General features: G+C 46.6%; 1 protein-coding gene across 2 annotated transcripts in view; it reads left to right on the forward strand.

The window, feature by feature from the left end:
• The first annotated feature begins 188 nt into the window (after nucleotides 1–188).
• The window catches only part of LOC104363473, a 47,691-nt gene continuing 25,947 nt past the window's right edge, over nucleotides 189–21,932 (forward strand). For both annotated transcript variants that reach the window (XM_042783735.1, XM_042783736.1), the window contains exon 1: nucleotides 189–540. The gene's annotated coding sequence lies outside the window, so the exon portion shown is untranslated. The remainder of the gene's footprint in view (nucleotides 541–21,932) is intronic.

A 21,932-nucleotide genomic window follows, 5' to 3' on the forward strand; every position in this document is an offset into this window, starting at 1 on the left:
GCAGGGCGGCGGGCGGGGCGGGCGGGTGGCTGCCGAGCCGAGCCGAGCCCAGCCGAGCCGAGCCGAGCCGAGCCGAGCCGAGCCGAGCCCAGCCGAGCCGAGCCGAGCCGAGCCGAGCCCAGCCGAGCCGAGCCGAGCCGCCGCCTGCTCCCGGTCCCGGTCCCGGTCCCGCCACCCCTTCCCTCCCCTTCCCGCCGCTCAAGCCCTCACCAAAGCCAAGCGCCCGCGACAGCCGGGGCCGAGCGGCCGGCTCCTCCCGGCGCCCGCCCCACGCCCCGCGGGGGCACCCGGCTCCGTGTGTGTGTGTCTGTGCGTCCGTCCCCCTCACGGCCACCGCCCCGGGCTGCGCGGCGGGCGGAGCCCCTGCGGCCGTTACCTCGCACGCGCCGCCGCCGCGCGCCCGCCGTTGCCGTGGCGACGGGCTAAGCCGGGGCCTGGCCGCCGCTCGGCGGGCGCGGAGGGGGTGGCCGGGGCGGCTCGGCGCCGCCGGGGCACGCACAACAAAGGCGGGAGGCGACTCGTCCCGGGCGGGCTCCGCAGGTAGGTGGGTGCGGGCGGACCCATCCTGGCAGCTGCTGCCGCCGGGCGTCTCCCCTCCGCCGCGCTGCCGGGGCCGTTCACCTGAGGGGATCGCGCCCCGGGCCGCGGGCTCAGCCCCGGCGCCGCAACAAAGGCGAATGGCTGCGCGCCGGGGAAGGGCTGCGGGGCTGGCGGTGGCCTCCCCGCCCCTGCCCGGCTTCTGCCCCTCTCCCGGGGCGGCACACGGAGGGGAACCGGGGACAGCTTTTTAGGCATTTATTTGTTCGTTGGGTCTCGTTCCACAGGCGCTGGGTGCCTGCCCCGACGGGGCCCTTCGGGTACAACCGCTCTCTCCGCGCCCGGCCCGGGGAGCGCGGCGGGAGCGGGGAGGAGGGACACGCGCGCTTCCCGAACCCTTCCGTGCCTTTCCCGGCTGACACCTGCTTGTTGCTGGGGGACCCGCTTGCCCCCCACCTCCTGCCTTTGCTGGCTCCTCACTCGCAGCCCTCGGCGACCGCTCCTGGCGCAGGCGAGCGGGCCGAACCGCTCTGCTCTGGGCAAATCGTTGGCCCGCGCTGCGCAGGGCTTCGGGTGAGACCCCCGGCTGCTTCTCGCCGGGTCCTAAACCGGCAGCCGCAGAGGCAGCTCTGCAAATTAGCAGGTTAGAGCCTTTTAGATGCCGCGGGGCTTTTGTCCTGTGCAAGGTGGAATATTGTGTGCTGGCGTGGTATTAGCCAGAGTTCAATTGTTGTAAGGGTGGGCTGAGCAGCACCTAGCTCTTTAAATCTGCGGAGTACAAGTGAGTCATTTCTTAATTCGTTTCCATGTGATTCATAACGTTTTTAACTCTAGGATGCATTTTCCCGAATTCATAATAGGTTTTGATACCTGAGCTATTAGCAAAGGCATCTATTTGAATTCACAGAGGCAGAAGTTTTACTGCATTATTGAAAATAGTAGCTACAACATAATTCCCCGGAGGGAAATCTATAAAACCTGCTCCTACCATTTTTATTTACACTGCAGCAGAGCAGCCCTGGGTGCATCTACACTTTTGCCTTCCCTCATTTCCTAGTCATTGTGGCACTGCAAAGCATTATAAACAACTCTGCATTGTTTGTTGGTATTATAGTACGGCCTGAGGGATTGGTAATGGTTTCTTTCATTCATGGCTCTCAAAATGCTTCACAGACATCAATTAAGAACTGGGAGCCCTGCTGCAAGTCGGAGAGGTTTTATTGATCCCATTTTACAGATGGAGGAGCAGATCAGAGACCTAGAAAGATTTAAGTCAAATCCAGAACCCAAGCCATCATCTCACAGATCCTAAATTCTCTGTTTAGGGTGTTCTTTCCCACCTCCTCTAACAAAATTCTCTCTTAATTTCACTGTGTGTTGCAGCAGCTATTGTGGGCACTGACAGGTCATATATGCTTTGGGATTTTGAGATACTGCTCTTGCATATTGCCAAAAATTATGTGCCTCTCGTGCCATACTGTTGAGAAGAATGATTAAGACAAGTCTCTGATTGTTCTTTGGTTTGTACTGGGGTAGAACCCAAGAGCTCTATCATGGATGAGGGTGCATTAGGCAAGGCATTGTACAGCCAGACAGCAAAGCATGCACAGAACTGATGAGCCATATACAGAAAGCCTAGATAGATATCTGCTGTGTCTTGACAGCCTTCCTCACAAGTGAGAGAAGGCCTCTCCTCACTAAGACTCTCTTTGAAGGGCATATTTCCGAAAGCAAAGTAAATCGTTCCTATTGTGACTGTAACCCTGAAGACTCCTGATCCTAGCCTGTTTTTAAGTCTGTGCACTTGCTTTCATGGCCCAGACAGGAGATGGGCTGCGTTTGACATCTGGTTCCCATCCCTAGGCACTGCTTATGTTGATCTTTAAGGCCTTTAACCTGAAAACCCCAGCTGCAGTCTCGGATTTAAGTCTTACTGCCCTATCTGTAGAGCACTGCACAAGACAACAATGGTAGCCCCGAAGCATTTACAAAGTTTTAAGCTTCTTAAGCTTCACTGGTGTGAGAAGAGCCTACTGCGGACTAGGTGATGAAGTACAGCTCCCAGTAGTCACAGAGGGAAGGGAAGGAAGACTGAATGCTTTTATGGCTTTTCTGGGTTTAATATCCATTGGATGCTTGCCAAGTCTGATCTAGTCTTACAAGGTGTTCTGGAAATCCTGATTTCTTGATATTTAAGTTTGTAGGAGATCAAGTTCCACTTTAAATACACTCCCCCCCAAACAAGTATGTCTTCCCACCCCAAACAGCTTGGATGCTGCAGTTGCAAGAAGTGCATTGTTCATTGCTGGCAGGCAAGATATGGTATCACAATTTGTTGCCTTTCCAGTGTTTCAGAGGACAGTTCTTTCAGAGAAGAGAGAGCAAATGTAGCTCCAGGGCCTCCATGGCTGGGCATCGGCCAATTACTGTCATACCAGATTAGCTCTATGGCACATTAGCACTTGTTTATGTTAATACAAATGCAGCATGACTGCTTCATAGTATTGATGGAATTACTGTATTTACAGCCCTATAATATGACTAATTGAAAGGAAGGTCTGGATTACAAAACCATGGACTATCAAGGTGATTCCTTCTGTGGCATCTGTATGGGCCAGTTTTGAACCACAAAGAAGCAATAAACTACTAGAAGACATAATCCCATTTTTATTAACCATTGATGCAGCTACCCATTTGGCAAACTCTAGGGAAAAAATCCTGTATCACAAAAGAAACAGGAAGAACTTACAGGTTTTTTCCACCTTGCCATAGTCCTCACTCAATAGCCTGTGCTACCGTAGCTACTTCCTGGCCTCTGAGAAAAGCTTTTACCTGTCTGTGCTCTGTAGGAATCTAGCCCTTGAAACCAGCATTAAGATTTCCTCAGCTGCCACTGCAGCGTGTGAGCACGTTCTCCTTGTCCAGAGCTGCTTGGCAGCAGCAGTCGTGGGTGTTTGTGAGATGAGGAGGCATCACATGCAACACTCTGTAGCCAGGATTGTAAAGCTGTCCACAGCTCGGTGATTTTCCTGCTCACATGTCACCTGCTGACATTTAAAGGATGCACCCATTTGTCTCTGGGAATAAACTAGGCACCTCTGGCCAGAATCTCCACAAGGTTTGCAGTCCCTCCTTCATAATTAGCTCAGCCTCAGCTTCCAGCTGCTTTGCAATTCACAGCAGCCCTAACAGCTGGGTCCTGGCAGCAGTTGCCACCTTGTAGCACAGGAACAGCTTTAGCTCTGAGTCTTGGGAAGATGGACAGGGCTGGCAGGATCACTGATATTAGGAAAAATAATGAAGGAGCAGAAAACAGGTACATGGGCACAGGGAGGGAAGGTAGACTGAGAACATATGTGACAAGGAGGGAAAGATGAAGTGACAGGTAGGAAACATTTCAAATCCCTCAACTTCGTGGGAGTTGCAGATGAGGTAGGACATGGAAAGAGTCAGGGAGCTCTGTGTCTTGTTGGTAGAGGGTGAGGGAATCTCTGCTTCCGGAGATGGATTGCATTACTGCTGCCAGCCTGCTGCCCAGGCTTCAGAGCTGTTCAGCCAGCCCCTAGCCACTGCAGAGTGCCATGCAGCATTTGTTATTTTCAAAATACCCTGCTCCAAGTTACAGCGACAGAAGGTGAGTAGCTCCAGGAACTGCACAGGAGTACTGGGGTCAGTAGCTTTGTCCACAGTGTCATCCCTGCTCAGGGAGGGGGCTCAGAAAACCTGTGTCACGACAGCAGGTAACGGCATCAGTTACATGAGGAGCAGCGATTTACTGCTCAAGGACAGCAAGGACAGTGGAAAGTCTGTGATTTCAGGAATTAGTTATGGAAAGCTGGGACCCTCAGGCTGAGGTAATAAGAATAGCTGAAGAATTAGGCAATTCCCATATTCATGAGATGACAGACTGCAGTCCCTTTGCCAAGGCTGTATTAAATACACTGAGGGGCAGAGGAGTTTTCTGGCTTCGCTAACAGCTGCTTCAAGGTGAAACACAAGGGGAAAAAGGAAGGAAAAATAATTCTCCACTGTCTGTTGATATTAATTTTGCCATGTAACAACTCAGGGTCCTCTGCAGACGTTTTAGAACCTGGGTTTGAGACCGTCCCCTCGCCTTCTAGAAATAACCTGACTGGGAATTAAACAGTACCCATCCTAAAGGCTTCTTTCCAGGAAGGAACTAAAGCATTTGAAATCCTCTTCCATTCTCCTGTCTTAGACAGTTCGATCGAGGAGGAGCAGTAATTTTTTTCTTATAAAGAAAAAACGTGGCTTTGTGTTTTCAGCTAGAGAGAGTGTCTACGCCCTTGCCTTCTCTGCTGCTGAAATGCTTAAAGATACGTGTAAGCAAAAATCCATTTTTCCTTTGGGATACGAAGCTTCAGCAGATGCTAGTGGGAGTTTACAGGCTTGGTTCTTTGTCAGTGCTTGCAGAAGCAGCCAGACACTGCACTAGCTGTGGATGCAGTGCTAGAGCTGCTCCAGTCAGACACTCTGCAGCCCATCTTGTGGCTTCCCCAGCTCCTGGGAACAGTGCTGGCAGTGTCCTGTCAAAACTCATTTGTCTGCATCACAGGAATCAGACTGTTTCTGCAGGCATGTTTAGGAAGCCAGTTAGCGAGTGAAAGATGACAGTGGGTTTGACCACAAGCAAGTGATTCACAAGACTCAGAGTACACAGAGCTGAACTTTTCATGCAAGGTTCTTCCCCCAGGAAAAAGGGAATTAAAGACCCTCGGACACTGAGGAGAGAGAGCTCCATTCAGACCTAGCACAGAAGTGATACACAGTAGTTCCTAGTGTCACAGCCTGTCAGAGCTGCTGTGACAGGTTTATCTGCTGACTTCATGGCTTGTCTCAAGGACAAGTGACCTACCATTCCTCTAATCAAGTCCTTGCTCATTTTAAGGATCTTTGCATTTAGATGATAATCTAAATCTAAACCTTGCTCAATAAACCCACCCTGTGGAGAGGTCTAGAGGCAAAGCAGCGGTTCAGAGTTTGGCTGGAGCAGAATTAGCACCAGCCATGGCTGGTGCTGGATTGAAGCTGAGCCCTCTGGACTAACAGGATGTGGGTGCCTGGGGATATCAGTCAGCTCTGTGCTGAAGTACTCCTGTCACTCATGGTGGTTCTTCCAGCCTGCTTCTAGGAATAGACAGAAATAATCTCTTTCACAAGGAGGTCCCTCTTGAAAGACCCCTTTCAAGAGCCAGGGAGGTAACTGCTTCTCATGAAGGATCAATACAGTTTCACTGCAAATCCGTGCTATGGTAGTTTAACCTGGAAAAACCTCAGGCCTGAACTGAACTGAGACCTCAATTACAAGAAGATCTGAGAGCACTCCCTCAGGAATCCTGGTTTGCGGTACTTAACTGTTTTGCACTGATGTGCCCCATTTTTTACCACAGCTGTTGCAACAGCTCTGTTCTCTGTGGACAATCAGGGTTCAGGTTTCCGCAACACAAGATAACCTGTCTGTGAGCCCCAATGCGGCAGTCCTTTTCCTAGTTTAAGGGCTAGACATGGTTTTGGAAATTGGTGCTTTATGCTTGCAGAAGCCATACCTGCAGCGAGTAGACCCCATAAGTCATTTGTTCAGCTTCTCTGAAAGCTCAGTATCATTGAGAACAAACATCAGCCAAAGCCACAGGAGGAAGAAGAAAGAAAATCTGGTTTTGGAAGAGCAAGGAGTAGGCCATGGAAGCCTTCCTTACTGATAAGCAGCCCCTGAGCTGATCAGATTTTTAAGATTAAGGTGCATAGTTTGCTTGTTTGATCTGCCCCTTGAGTCTCAGGACACCTTCCATCAGGTATGGGAAGAGCTGACATCCCATTCCTTGCTCTGAGAACCAGGTCTGCTAATACAAAAGTGCCTCCAAAGCCAGTCATGTCTTTCAGGGAGGATATTCTGCCCTTTATTCCAGATTCTGTCATACCTGGTTGCCATATAGCCACATCCCCAAGGGACACAGTCGTTGCTCATTTACACAGTGCTGTATTATTTCTGGTCACATGCAAACAGAAGAGCAATAACTCTGCAACGCTTTTTATTCTGGCTCTCAGTACAGTCCTCAGGCTTTTCTTCATTAGAGCAGTAGTATGAAGTAAATCCATAAAATAGAGCTAGTCCAGCCCAGAAGCAAGTGCAGGCACTAGCATAGCCCACAGCCACGTCAGCCATTCCCACCATGCTTGTAACAATGCAGTATGCATTAGGGCATAGCTTGAACTCTTTGTACAGGATAGCTTTTGACCTCCATAGGAAGAAGTTCGCTGCTCCCTCTGGCCTGTCCAGAGGGATGAGAGTCAGCAACTTTATTTCCTTATTGCATTCGGAGCCATGCTTTTTACCTGTATCTCACCTTGTATAAAGACAGTCCTTTCAGAGTAAAGTCATATTCAGGACAAAACTCCAGTTATGCCTCAAGCTAACACTACCATAAAGAGTAATCCCTTTGAGGATGTCTAAATATTACACAAATCAACTCAAAGTTGTTGTAATAGGAAAAGCAGATGATGTATACATGCTAAGTAGTACATCATTAAAAAATAATGTTCCTAGCCCACCATAAAGAGAAAAATTTAGACATGCTTCCCCTTCTTAGGATGTGTGAAAGAAACACTTCCCCTCACCTGGTCATGCCTTCTGCTTTCCTCCCAGAACAAGAGCCAGCCTTTCCCTCCCGCCGTAGCCAAGGTGAATGCACCTGCTTGCATGACACAGCAGAAGCTCATGGTGCTCATTTTCAGTGAGCTAGCTAAAAAGGTGACCTGGGAGAGAAGCCCTGGTTCTGTGGACCAGGAGAGACGGTTTTCTATTTTCAGATGGAAATTAGAAAAATGAGGGAGTTTGGCCCCTAGATAGGCACTTAAGGGGCAGCTTTCCAGAGGGTCTTTGCAGTCCCTGCTGAATTGTTTTGAAAGAGGTGAGCACTTATTTTTGATGAAATTATGTAGCATGTTCTGTGAGAAGATGGCTGTGGATATAGGCAGTGAATACTTTCAAGAATTAGGCTTTTGTGATGTTCATTGGTGGGTCTGAACGTGGCTACAGAGGTGAGTATATGTTAGTAGAGTGACTGAATTTTTGAAAGCCATGCTGAAGCAAAGCTAGGTCAAGTGAGATGTCCACCTTTCCAGACAGTGAACAAGAGCGTGGTATTTCTGGAAATACAACTCTCAGTCCATGACTCCAGCTGCAGGATCACACTACATCAATCTGTAAAGTAGTATTAACAATCCATTTTGGATTATCTCTGTAGATTATCATAATTACTGTGCAGTAAATGTGTCCATGTGTAAAAGTCCTCAGCAGTAGCGTACTTGTACAGACTGGAGTTTGCCACACATGATATTTAGTAGCTGCCTAATGCTGCTGATGTCAGGATAGCTTCCATAGGTGGAAGCCATGCACAGGGTGTGGTAACAGGACATAAGGGATTCATAAACTTGAAGGTTGGACAAGAATGCTGAGATCTAATCTTTTGCTAGACACGGGTATGGGACTTCCCCAGACTGGTTTCTTCTGTCCAGTGCCTCCCTCCTTTAATGACTGTTTCCAACCCCCGGGTCCTGCAGACCAAACTTTGGCATTCACATCCCCAGTCCTGCTGACTGTCAGCAACTGGTGTCACTATCAGCTGCCTCTCTGGGTGCCTGTTTGGTAGCTGTACTCTCACCTCATGCTGCAGGGCTGATTAGTTGGACACGGTGCTGTGTGCAGTGATGAGGGATGTGCTTTCTGTGCATCACACATTCTCATTCTACTCAGTGGGAATCAGCTGCTGGACTGAGCTGAGTCAGAGCCACGTGTGGCAGTGGGGCCTCACAGAGGGGCAGGGTACCGAAGTGTGGGCAGCAGATGCTGCTTCAAGTTGAATTTCTGCTTCATAGCACAGCTTCAGCTCATAATTAATGCACGTCTGGACCAAAACTGTAGTAGGAGAGCAAGTGGCTATGGCTTTGGGGCAGGTGATCATCCTCCTTCAGCTGCTGCTTCTTCAGGGACATGGGAGGAGTTTATAGGAAAGCAGAGAAAGATGAGTTGAGAGCCTCATCAGGCAGCAGGATAGCAGAGGGTGCTTTGCGGTAGGGAAAGGAATTTCTGTAGTAAGGAAGAGAAGGTGTAGCAGGGGTGGCTGTGCTGAGGAGTGGGAAGAAGAGCTCAGAGGGAGCAGGGTAATGCCATGGAGCAGGGAAGAGGCAGGACAGGGCTGTTAAGACAGGGCTGATGTATGCCAGGTGTGTGTTGGCTTGGGAAGGTCTTGATAAATGAGCAGGATCCCCACATACAAATACCTGTAACTTTTGAGATTCAGCCCCATCAAGCACCAAAGCAGCAGATAGGCAGCATGAATCCAGGTGAGGAAGAGCAAGAAGCAGAATGCCTGGTTCCTAAATAGGTTCCCCTCTTACCTTGCCCTGTCTACTCTGACCATTTGGACATGTCTGCTACTGTTTGAAACATAGCATCTGGGAAAAGCAATCTTCTCGTACAGTGCCTCTGGCTTCAGGAGGGTTCTTCCAGTGTTGAATTTGGTCCATGGATTTTAATTACTCTCCACTGTGATAGCAATGAGAGCCAGTGGAATTGTACTGATTTTATTTCCTTTTAATTTGTTATGATGCTCTGGATGCAGATTAACTTTCCCAGCTCAATACATATTATTGATTCATCCTGCCTCGTGATGCAGTAAATGGCTCGAAGTGGTGGCCAATTTCACAGAAGCTTCTCTTGCTAGTGCTGTATCCCATGCAGTGTCCTCCTCACTCCAGCAGTAGCCAAAAGCAAGTACCTTTGCTTGCATCTGATCAGGTTATTTACATCTATGTAACTGAGGACAAACTTAAGCCTATGGTACTGCTTCTTTATATGCAATAGTCCAGGTCTCCTAGCTTGCTTTGTGTTGGATGTACTGTGAGGACAGGTTTAGGGTCATTTGATGGTGACGAACCTGCTTCTAGGCCCAGCAAACAGGGGTGGCCCTCACTGAGGGAATTAACCTGTAAGGAGGGAAGAGAGCTGCAGTCAGAGGTGTCTTCTAGCATCGCTCCTCCAAGCACACGCCTGTCCAGGAAGCCCCTTCACAAGGCAGCAGCCAGCCTCTTGCCCCTGTCTCCGTGTGCCAAGCTTGGCTGATGGGCACATGGTAGACTGCACCACTGTCCAGTTGTCCATGGGGTTGTGCAGCAGCAAGGAGACTCTCAGACTCAGGGTCTCCCTCCCAGTGAGGGAGCCTGACAGCAAAGCTTGTGGTATGAGACTACACCCTCCTGACTCACTCACTTTCTTTAGTGAAAGACCCTGCACCCCTTGATGCAGAGTAATTAATGTATTTTTTCCTCTGCTTTTATGTCACTAAGGCTGTAATGGGGGATGGTGGAAAGAGCCTGAGTTCTCTCAATACAAAGCCCTACCAGAGATAGGAGGCTGAGACAATGTTTTGCTGGTTGGAACAGGAGTGACTGCAAGATAACCTGCAGCCACATTTGCTCCAGGGGCTCAGAGAGACCCAGTGGAGTCAGGCTGGGTGTGTCAGTGTATCAGTGCAAGTTCATGGCCAGCCCTAGCCTGAAACCACATGCTGGCTCTGCACCACGCTGCCTGCTGCTCCTGGCTGCTGGTGGCTTGCTGGGCCTGGCAGCAGACGTGGTGCTCCACCTAACAAAATTAGCTCATGGGACAGTGCAGTGCTCAGAAGCAGTGGGGATGTTTTCTGTCCCCTCTGGTGTTCCTATCCTACGTCCTCTTGGATAGCAGAACCAAAGGAGAAAGGGAGGAGAAAGGAGGAGAAAGGCACAAGTTGGACTCAGCAGCCCTGCATCCCTCCACGTCAGCTCCTTGGCACAGGCTGCAGCAGGAAGTCCAGTGTGCCAGGACCCATCTTGGAAAGCTACCTTGTCCTCAGCTATGCTCATAACTTCCCAGCTCAAAACACAGATTTGTGGTAACTAAGCCTTTAGCTCTGGGTGTTGCTACACTGTGAGACCAGTGTGTCCCTCAGCAAGTCCAGAGGGACACTCACTGCATTGCATGAATGATGCAAATGTCACATCGTCAGAGGCCATCAGGTATCCAAGTGCATTCATTGCGCTGCTGATGAGTAGATGAGTAGCTCTGCAGCTCTGATTATTACCCGGTTGCTGATGATGGTTATGGGTGCCTTGGAGGCATTCCCTAGAGCAGAAGCTGAACTCAGGCCAGAGTAGCTTTGCCTCAACTTAGAGTCCCAACAGTCACTGCAGATGTAAAATGTTCCTTGTTCCTCTTGCAAAAAAATTCATCAGCTCTGTGGACAATTCTCATGCACGGGAACATGTGTACTGACAATGCAGCACTGGGCAAGATGAGATAAGAGGTGAATATCAATTTATCTTGACACACAGCTGACTTAGGACTTAGAAGCCTATGTCCAATTAAAGCAGCCAGGCAATTAACATCAAAACAGTTGAACCTGGTCCTCATCTAGTGCATGTTAACATGGCTGCTGTAGCTGCAAGGAAACTCAGATGTATCTGAGTAAGTTTGCCCTTTGCCTCCTTAACTCCATCTTGTGGAAGTTTTGTTTCCAAACCCTTCTCTGTGTGACTTGTCCGTATCATCATGGTGGCAGCAATCTTCTGTGCATCTTTGTCATCTTTCACCTCCAAAACTATCCTGTGCACCTACCTGCCAGCATCCTGCTCATGCTGGCCCCTGAACAGTGACGAACTGCTGTCATCAGCTTCCTGAGAGATACTGGGCAACAGATTCAGAAAATACTTTTTGGAACATAAGAAGATCACACTAGGCAGAAAAACTGAGGTAAATTGGGGCACAATGAAAAGTCATACTGGGGATTAGATCCCAGACATCATCATCCTAGGGATCTTGGGGCAGAATCCTGCAGACCTTCAGCCACAGACATGCATCATACATTAGCCCAGTGGTGTCACAGTGTCCTTGTACCTGACAGCATTTCCCCAGGATACCTGGCATTCATTTAGGAGGAGCAGAAGCTTTGGGGACCTAGTGATTCACCAGAGAAGGTGCTTAATGCTGCTTTAGGTGAAGCAGTACAAATACCTGCTTTTGGCTTAGTTCTACTATATCCTTAGAGAAAAAAAAACATTGAACATTTTTTTTTTCTTTTCCTGCTTAGACTGAGCCAAGTTTAACACTTAGCTGGGCTCACCCGTCAGCGGCACTGAGTGTGCCTTCAGCACAACACCACTGAGGACAGAACTGAGAGTACAGGGAGAAGTGCCCTTCTGTTCCCTCACTGTTGTACCCCAGGGAAACAAATGTGTCTCTTCAAGCAACTTATGGACTGTTTTGTGATCCCAGCCCAGCCACACCAGTGTCCCCAAAGTCCTAGCCAGCTCAATTACATCCATTTTATATCTTTTAGGTTAAAAAAAACCCAACAAACCAACTTAACAGAAGCATCTAAATTGTGCTACTCTTGATTTACACCAAGTTTGCTTTCCTTCCTGCCTAGAATAAGAGCTAGGCTGCTTTATGCCCCTCTATAACTTTTTTTTCACTGTTTAGACTGAGAAAGTCCAAACCAGGTGAATGTTTGATCAGGCTCAAGCCTCTGCCTTTCCCCAAAATGTTTTTTATTGAAATGGACTTTTAATATCTTCCTGAAAAAACAGGATTGTACTGGAACTGGTAAAACTCTTGCTTTCCTACTTCTCTTACAGTGCCTACCTCGCAGTATCACTTGAGTAGAAACAGCATCTCCTCCAGGATTTCTTTGGGTTATTTTGTGATGTGATGTTTTGTTTTGTTTTTTAATGATTAAATCCTTTACTCTCGCTTCCCAGTTGGAATTCCCTGAAGTACTCTCACGTGAGCATATCTCAGGGATGAAGCTTTGCTTAAAGAAAATGCTGTAAATACCAACTGGTTTCCTGAAGCAACAAAGCGAAGGAAGCCACATAGCAACTGCTGTTGTCTGGCAAGTCAAAGAAGCACCGTGCCTCCTAAACCAGCTCCCAGAGTGATTGTATATCATCACTAGTCAGGTGCCCTTTCCAGAAGATAGCAGATGACTTTGTTTAAAAAAAAAAAAAAAAACAAAAAAACAACAAGCAAGAGAAAGAGACAGAAAGAAGGAAAAGGAAATGAAAACAATGGTGAAAGGCCAAAAGCAGCTACAAAGATGTAACCATACACATAGTGGTGGTGTGTAAGGAGAGGCATGTACACTTCATGGACTGCTCCTTTGATACTACAGCCCTGTCCTTGCCCACATACCTGCATTTCCTTGCAGTTTGAGATGGGAAGGCACCCATGTCCTTTGAGACAGCTAGAGCCATGCCAGCTTGAGCATAGACAGTGGCTTGGAACTGTTACACTTGAGCACAGGTCCCAGAGTTCAGTTAGTTCCAAATAATTACACTTTACTTTTAGGAAACTTCACCTGACTTTCCTTGTTGCTCAAAGACTGAAAAAGGAGAGGAATGGTCTCCATCTCGCAGATGCTGGAAGGTAGTTTTATTACCTCCTTTTATAGATATCAGAGCTGAAACAGGAATTGGAGTGTCTTATTTGTGAGGACCCCAGGAGATCAGGGACCAGGTGTCAGTCTCGCATGTTACCAGGTTGCAACCTGTTAACAGCATCTCCCACTCTGAAGCTGTGAGTTACAGTATTTGCTTCGTTCACACACTTCAGGGTTAGAAGTCACAACATCAGTTTGTGGCTTCTCAAAATGATCTTAACATACGTCCATAAAAAGCTCAGGAGCATAAATCAATGTCCTGTGACCTCCTGCAGAGAGGCTATTAAAAGACAGCAAGAGGGGAAAGTGCTGCCTCCATTTCAAGGCAAGGGGATTTGGCTTTAATTTTTAAAACACTCTCATGAGTGATTGATGAAGCAGTGTTTCTGGAGAGGAGAGGAAACTGGCAGTCTCCTGAGTCTTGGTCAGATGTCTCATGATGCCAATTACCTACATCAGAGTACTTCTAGCAAAATGCTTCAGACACTGAGGCCTGGCCAAAATCATCTGCTCTGGCTGAATGAGAGATGGCATCTGAAAATAAGATCTGGCTTGAGGCAGTCAATAAGGATTCCTCCCTATTCATCAGGATCTTGAGTCAAAGGCTGTCTTGTCCCACTGTCTTAATATGATCCAGAGCTGCCGTCCCATCGGTGCATCACAGATTCCTAGGTGCCCAGTGGGAGACGAAGGCAATGCAAACCAGAAGTGGAGTTGAGAACAGTACCATCACTGGACACGTTGCTGGGCTGTGGGCCAGTTCCCATCATCATCAGTTAGAGAGAAAATGATGGACTTCAGGGAAGGTCTCTAGCTGTGGCTAGTGGAGAATTTTGTGATTGCATTAGGAGACCCTGTACCAGCAGCTGGGAGGTGGGAGGGTGTTCATTGCATTTATTTGGTTTTCCTCCTTCTATATTAACTACAATTCCTCTGACCTCTGCAGGAGGACATACAGGAAGAGGAGTATCAGCCATCTAATTACCGTGTCTAATTTTGCTGCTACTTCTACATGTTTATCAAAGGTTTTACCATTGACTTCAACGGAATTGAAAAAGAGCCCTTGTTTCATCAAGTGGCACCAGATTAAGTTAGTGGGATTCTGTTCCAGGACTTCTGATGTGCTTCCAAAATCCAGCCCTGACACTGTCCAGGCTGTGGGTAATTTGATTCTGCTGGTGCTGATGAAAGCCCTGAGCAGCAGCAGAGATTGCACCTTAAGATCTGCATACTCAGATGGTAGTGCCTACTTCTTTGCATGTCCGGCTGTTTTATTTTCATACATAATGATCAGAGAAGCAAGCCAACACCCTCAGACATCCCTAGCTTATGGTAAATATCAAAATCTAAACTTGATTTCAGTAAGAATTGTGGAAAACAGAGCCATTATATTCTGCAGAAGTTGATGGCTGAGGCAGAATGCTTCATGCCCTGGCAAAAATCAGTGATGTTAGCTGTCTGGCTTCCATTTGAGAGACCTCAGCGATTTTCGCAGATGGCAGCTGAATGACCTCAGCAACAGGAATCAAGGCCTCTCACTTCACGTGGAGAAGGCTCTTCAATCTTTAACTAGCCAATCTTTGACTTCATTTTATTTAAAGATTTTAGGCAGTGTGCAGTGCTAAAGAGGATCTTGCTGAGCTCCTATTACCTCAGCAGCAGCTGATATGTAATGAATTATTCACGACTAGCCAGGTCCTTCATTAATTTTAATAAATCAAGTTTTCCACCATGTTCTTGGCAGTGCTGCCAGCTGGGATATGATGAGGTAAGCCCATTACTTCCTGGGGCCTTTTTCACTGGGTCCAGGTTTACGTACCTGGGGGCCTTGATAGTTAACAAGAGATTAGTACCAGGCAGTGCTAACTTGGGATAGATCTATAGTGGGCAGAAGAGGCAACAAAACTCCTCCATCTTTCAGGAGGTCACAAAGCCCTGTCTTTACACAGGAAGGATAGCTTTGCATGTATAGAAATGGACTCAGCTGCTACATTCTGATCTCTAGGGCAAAGTGTAACCCTTCAGACAGATGGCCTGGGCGCCATAGCAGCTGAAAGAGGCACTTCCCATATTTCATAGAGACCCACTCCCAAGACATTGTTCCTAGGTCTCTAATATTTCTCCAGAGCAGCCACACTGTGGTGTTTATGAGCCAATCCCTTTTAGTAAGCATCTGTAGGGTTCAATCTTACGCACATGCACCCACTGCCATGCACAACTGTTAATACGTATTCAAGCAGCATCTCTTGGTACACTGCATATATCCTGTTCAGGCTGCTGATAAACTTCACAGGGCAATAGCTGCCACAGCAAATGCAAAGTTGATCTGGTGACTGTTGTAACCTATCTTCCCCTCAGCTTCTGCTCAAACTCAACAACAGAAAATACTTTCTGACACTGAAGCACTACTAGCACTTTCTGTACATACCTTGAATAGGCCAGAACACACTTGTCTCTGTTTCCTATTAGCCTCAAAATTGCTCAGTCTGTTCTTTGATTCTGCTCTCCTTGCCAAATAAGAACCAATCTCATAGTGGAGTCAAAGGCAAAAAGATGCTGTATGTCCTCTGTAGAATTTATTTTTACCATATTGTGCTGCGTTGCATAAAGAAGTCAGATTGACCTATTTCCTCCTTTTCCTCCTCCTCTCTAAACTGCAGGTTACTCAGGGAGGGGGATTTCTCCAGCCCAGGTCTTGTAGAGGGTTTAGCACTTACAGCCCTTAATCCTTCCTGTATGCAGGACATGCAGTTTTTACTGGAGAGAAGCAGAGCGTTCAGCCCAAACTCATTTCTGCTGTGGCTGCACCGAGCCCTGACTATTCCTATCTTCAGAGAGTTTAAATTGTCATGAGGACATGATCAGATATAGCATAGCTGCACTTTACAGTGTATGCAAGGAAAGCAGAAATCTGTCTAGCTTTTTTTTTTTTTCATCATGTATTTTAGGAGAGGGAAGATAAACTGCTGAGGAAAAGAGAGGCTGGACACCAGCAATGCTGAGCATGAATTGTTTACAGCTGTGGTGATAAATTCAGTGCATGGGTTAGCCCATGGATATCTAACCTGCCAGCATCTGTGTGGTGGATGCTCTCATGAACATGCATGGTAAGGCATCCAACTACAGCAGCTTATTCACAGATCTGGCACCAAGGATCAATTTGATTGATAGATGAAAGACAGACCTTGCTAAAAGAAGGTCACAGTTACGTGGGATTTAATGATTTGATCTTTGGGGATGGAACATGAAAGACTAGCACCTAATTGTAAGGAATTAGAGTGTGGCTCCTCACAGTGTATTAAATACCAGTATTCCTATATCTGTGTTTCAAGAATTGGGAGGGACATTGGCAGATCCCTGCAACCATGGCACCTGCTGGCTTTTCTAGTCTGCCTCACACAGACATAGGGCTGTTTCCCCTGCCTGAGCCATTCCTGCTAATCATCACAGCCTCCAGAAAATTGTTCTAGAGCTTAAATATCTTCACTATGAAATCATGCACCTTTTTGTAGTCTCCTTTAGTTTCTGTTCCCAACCAATGCTCTTATGAAGTGTCTTTTCCAAACTGACCTAAATCTAAGGCTACTCATATCTCATCTTTTGGTATTCAAACCAAAAAAAAAAAAATATGAATCATCTCGGATTAATGTTGCAGAACTCCCAAGGCGGTTATTGCTGAGCAGCTGACAGAGGTAGCTTTCTACTTACTCTACATTCATGGCACTGCTATCAACTGTAGTTCCACTTCATTTTTGGAATGACACTGTGCTGGCTTTAGGACCCAGTGTATTTCAGTTTCTTCATGCCATCATTAATCCTGAAGCTCTTTAATTCTTCCTGTGCCTTTTTCCCTTACCAGTTTTGTGCAATTCTTAGCTTGTCATTTTTATTTACTACTTTCTCTTTTCCCAGTGTTTATACACATAGCATACTTGCTTTCACTTCCCCAATAAACAAGAATCATTTTTTTTTCCAAACCAATGTGTTTACTTTCCTCAGCCACAAAATTGTAGCTGTTTGAACATTTAGAAAAAAAAAAAAAAAAAAAAAGGCTCCCAATTATCATCTGTATTTTTCTACTCAAATTTCCTTTATTACCTAGCTCATGGTTGTTTTCAGCTCACTGAAATTGACATTTTTAGAGTCATAATGATGGATAATTGGTTTGTACTGGGCTCTGTTTGCACACAGCAAATATAACTGTGTAGTGATCATTGGTAACTAAGCAACCAGTTATGTTTTTAATTCTGTGATCAATTCCTTGCTATCTGTCTATCTGTCAAGATTAAGTCTAACACAGCATGTACCCACGAGGGATACAACAATTTTTGGAGTTAAGAACCCATCTTCTATTAGATTGGGAGTAATAGCAGCATGGGGTCCCTGATTTACCACTCTGACTGCAGTCTCTTACAGGCATGTAGCTTTTTTCTCTTTCAGTGGATGTGAAAGTTTAATGAAAGCAGTCATTATCCAGAAGTAGTTAATTGGCTGCCACTTTTTTTTTTTTTTTCTGTGATTTAGGCGGTGACAGCAAACACATTTTTACCCTTTATCTGTTAAAGCAAATTGTTAACATTCAAAGGCTCTCATTTGGATGGTTTGCCATTCAAAAGTCAGAAGGCCATTCAGAAGTCAGAAGGCCACTTGTGGCAGGCTTGAGTTGCTTTGCTCCTACATCGTGGAAGGTCTCCTGGCAGGGTGTTGCTGCATGGGACATTTGAAAACTCTTGTTCCATGTGAACAAGATGTTCTACAAGATGTGAACAACACGTTCTACTCTCTTGTTCCATGTGAACATTTCTTTCTTCTGTTTAACCTGGGAAGTAATACTTGCCAAACTCAAGGGCTCAGAAAGCTCCGGGTGGATGTCTCTGGAAAGGAAGGTGAGGTGGAAGCCAGGCAGCAGGGCAGGTTGAGACAGCAACCTTGGACAAGGGGTATTGTCCCACTGTACCCAAATGGGAAGAGCAGAGTGGGCCCCATGACTATATCTTTGTTCAGCCAGCAGTCCGGCAAACCCCAGAGAAAGCCATAGTGCCACCACAGCTCTGATGTCACCCAAGAAGTCAAGTTGGCTAGTCCAGAATCGTTATACAAACAGTCTAGTTCGGGCAAGGACTTAAATGCAGCTCCCAGGCCAGTGGGTGGCAGGAGTAAAGGTGGAGGTCTCAGATGAGGCTGGCCAAGGTAATGACAGGCTGATGTACTAGGGGCTCTGACACTCTTCAGCCTAGGCCTGGAGCTGCTCTGCTACCCAACTTCTCTTCTAGAGAGATCACTAGTAGACACTTCATATAAAAGAAATCAATTCTAGCTTCATGCAAAAAATAAAACATGGCCCATCTGGAGCAGGTCGTAACAACTCCCCCATCATTGTCCATCTGTAATGAGTGTTATACAGTGCTTAGAAAGAAATCTTTACAAGCTACATCTCCAGACTCTCTTTGCAATTCACCCTTCTTGCTTGTTGCTGCTTGCTGAAAGGAGCCATATGGATTTTGTACTGAACGTTGCATAAATGCTGGTATGTAAGTATATTTAGAGGTGGCATATGGGCAATAGTAAATGGAAGTGAGTGCTTTTTTGGTTCAGATGACACAGGCAAGTTCAGTGAAGCCAGATGCTGCAGTGAGTTAGTGAGGAAGCTTCATTCACCTGGAGTCCCAGGTTCAGGTCTTGACTGGGGTTATTTCTGCACTTGGCTGTGCTGGCTGATTTGTCAACAGTACGGATGTTTGCCAGCAGATGTAGAAAATTTTGAAGACTTCAGCTGTTGTAAAAAAACCCCACAGCATGTAGTCTGATCTGGGTGATACTGTAGACCAGTCAGAGATAGAAATCTCTATCCTTTGGAGTACTATGGGCACCAAGGTACATATTGGAGTTATTTGTATCAATTTAGAAAAGTCGTGTTGTAGACTAGTAGCTGACAACAGTCTGCTATAGCTAGTAGATGAAGGAAATTATTTTAACTTTGAATCCTCGCTGAGCACCAGAAAGTTCTGGGATAGGTGGGAGTCTGTGGGCCTCAGAGCCCTCTCTGTTGAGGAAGGTAACATGATTCGTAGTGGTGCAGTGCGTCACAGCTCCTGTTGTGCCTGTCCTGCTCAGGGAGCGGGAGCGTTCTCTGTGCTCATGCAACAGGTATTTGAGCTGGATCTGAAAGATCTGGACTGACTCTCATCTGGCATCAGGCAAGCTGATGTCTGCACAGTAACTGGCCGTGTTAAATCTCCTATGAAATGGACTTCACTCTTTTCTAATTTTTAGCGTTTGGGGAATTTACTTGTAGAACCCCAAGGAAAAAAACAAAACAAACCCCAGATTGAGCAGAGATGAAAATTTTTCATGAAACTGTAGATAGAGCATCTCCTTTGATGATAATACCATAATTTTATCTGCTCTGATTAAAAGGTTAGTTAGATTTAGAACGTTTATACACAAAGGAAAAATGACAGCATTCTGACAGATTTTTACAGCTTGCTCATGGATTGGCTTACAGCAAATCCACTGTGGTCACTACATTTCCCACTTCTGTCACAGCCTGATGCCTCTTGTTTACAGCCTCGCCTGCAACATTAAATAGCAACCATAAAGCATTCTGCCGCTGGTCCTGCCAGCTGATGAGTCCATTTGAAAGCCTGCTCATTGCTTTGCGTGCATTTCTCTTTGCATAGGAAAGTAGTTAGTTTTGAATGTCACCCAGTCCTATGGAGGCAAGTGGGAAGATGGATTATGCTGGCAGCGATCCATCCATCTGTTCATCTGCCAACACTAATGTTTAGCTTTTCAGGCTCCCAGTTGTCTTAAATAATGTCGACCTACAGGATCTGGGGTGGGAAAGGTCACGTAGCTCATTTTGTCTTCCATTTCTTAAGTGGTAATTAAACTTTCTGAGGTGTTATCGCTACATGCAGGAATTGTTGATGGGCAGTATTTATGAAGTTGAGGTTAAATCCTTTTCTGAGATGCTGTGTTGCATGACACTCTTACCATCACATTGGCTGCACCATCCCTACTGTATCTTCTTAGAGTACTCCTTAAAAAAGGTGTTTATGAAGGATTCATATCTGTTTCCCATGAGTGACTGGGTGTCTGCATAGACAATATTACCTCTCTTTTGATTGATATTACCAAGTTGTATCTATAGAATGGTTTTGTCTCACCTTGCTGTAGAGCGATCAGCTTTGGGCAGGTGTGGGTACTTTGAAACAACCACAAAGGCTGCAGACTTTCAGTGCTGTACAGGAGCCAAGTCATTAGAAGAAAGCTGGTTGGTTGCCTGCAGCTCAGCCATGGTGCTCTTGGTTCAGCTCTTCAGCCTGGGTAATATAAATGTGCATGCAATGGCTCTCATCAGCTACTGTGATCTGTGTCTTATTTTTTCCCAGTTACAAAAAAAATAAAGGTTAACAAGAATGTAGCAACCTTCATGAGAGACTTGGAATGTTTTGCAAAGTTACTTGAAAGTAATGGTACCTAACTCTGACTGGGAGGGAAATACAGAGCCCAGAGCTGGTTGGGAGCAGCCAGCTTGTGGCATAGGAAGGGGCATGGGGTATGGTGTGACTCTGGATCCCGGGTAGGTGGTCTTCACACTTAATGTCATGGGGACTATGTGATGTAACTAATACCTGAGATCCACAGCACAGGGAAAAATGATCTGGTTTACTGTCCTCCCTCACTGGTTTAGAAGGAGCTGCAGAACTGCTGCATTTATTCTTACTTTTCTTCACAATCTTATATATGTAATGGCTAACCTGCACTGCAAGATGCAACTTACTTGCACAAAGTATCCAGTGCATTTGAGCAAACAAACCCATTTTCTTGCAGCTGGCTCTAAACAAAGGGGCATATCCTGCCTCCTCCTCCACCACCTTTCACTTTAGAGTAGAAGCTGGTGGAGCACGAAAAAGAAAAGAGTCCCTTAGCAATATTTCTAAGTTAAAATACATAGATGTGGTTAGAAGCATCCCAAGAGTATATGCGTTGTTATTAATGAGTCTTAGAATTTGTTTCTTAATGGTGACTTTAAAAACATTGCCAGTAAAGCATGCATGATGTGATGCGTGTGGAGACAGGCCAGGTTTGTGTGTGGTGAGAAATCCCATGGATCTGTATTGCCTCCAGCCTGATCTCTCCAAATTCCATTCCTGGGGGGGTCATCTGGAAGTTAATGCCCAGATGGAGTAAAAGGCAGCCCAGAGAGATTCTCCTATCTTGAATGCATCTGATATTTTAAGTTAAATATCTTGATATAAGGAATCTGCTCTGAGAAAGCTTTGGTGACCAGCTGTTTAGGGTGGAACATCCTTGGAAGGTTGCCTTCTGGAATATGTGCTCTTTGCAGTGTGCTGGGATTTATGTCTAAAGGCATTTACCCTGGTGCCTCCCAGTGGAGGAACCTGGAGCTCCAGCCCAGTCCAAACTGGCCACTTCTGCTCAGCCCTGAGCTGCTCTGGGCGGTTCACCACCTGCAGTGTCTCTGCAGCCACAGAGTCATTAACAGAAAAATAATAGCTGCATATGCACTAGAACAACAGCTCCCCACAGACAGACATCCTATTTCAAGAAGTTATTATGTTCCTATAGCCTTCTCTGTCTCCCAGTGCAATAAACCAGTTCCTGCCCCTGTCTGACCCCACCTGTTTGTGGTGATACCTCCTTTCTTCCACCCACAGCACTCACTGCCCCCACATTCCCTCGCTCCTAGCTGGCAGAAAGGCAGGATGCTGCAGCTGGTTCTGTGCTCTCCACCCTGGCCAGCAGCAGGTCAAGCAAATCAATTAGGCGTGCTGACTGCAAGCCACAACATTTCCTACAAGGAAGACACCAACTGGAGTCTTCAGCAGCCATCGGTGTTCTTAAAGCTTCTAATACAGACAGGCAGGCAAAAGA

The sequence above is a fragment of the Tyto alba genome, unplaced genomic scaffold (genome assembly GCF_018691265.1).
Source record: "Tyto alba isolate M040663 unplaced genomic scaffold, T.alba_DEE_v4.0 Super-Scaffold_7, whole genome shotgun sequence".
Classification (NCBI taxonomy): domain Eukaryota; kingdom Metazoa; phylum Chordata; class Aves; order Strigiformes; family Tytonidae; genus Tyto; species Tyto alba.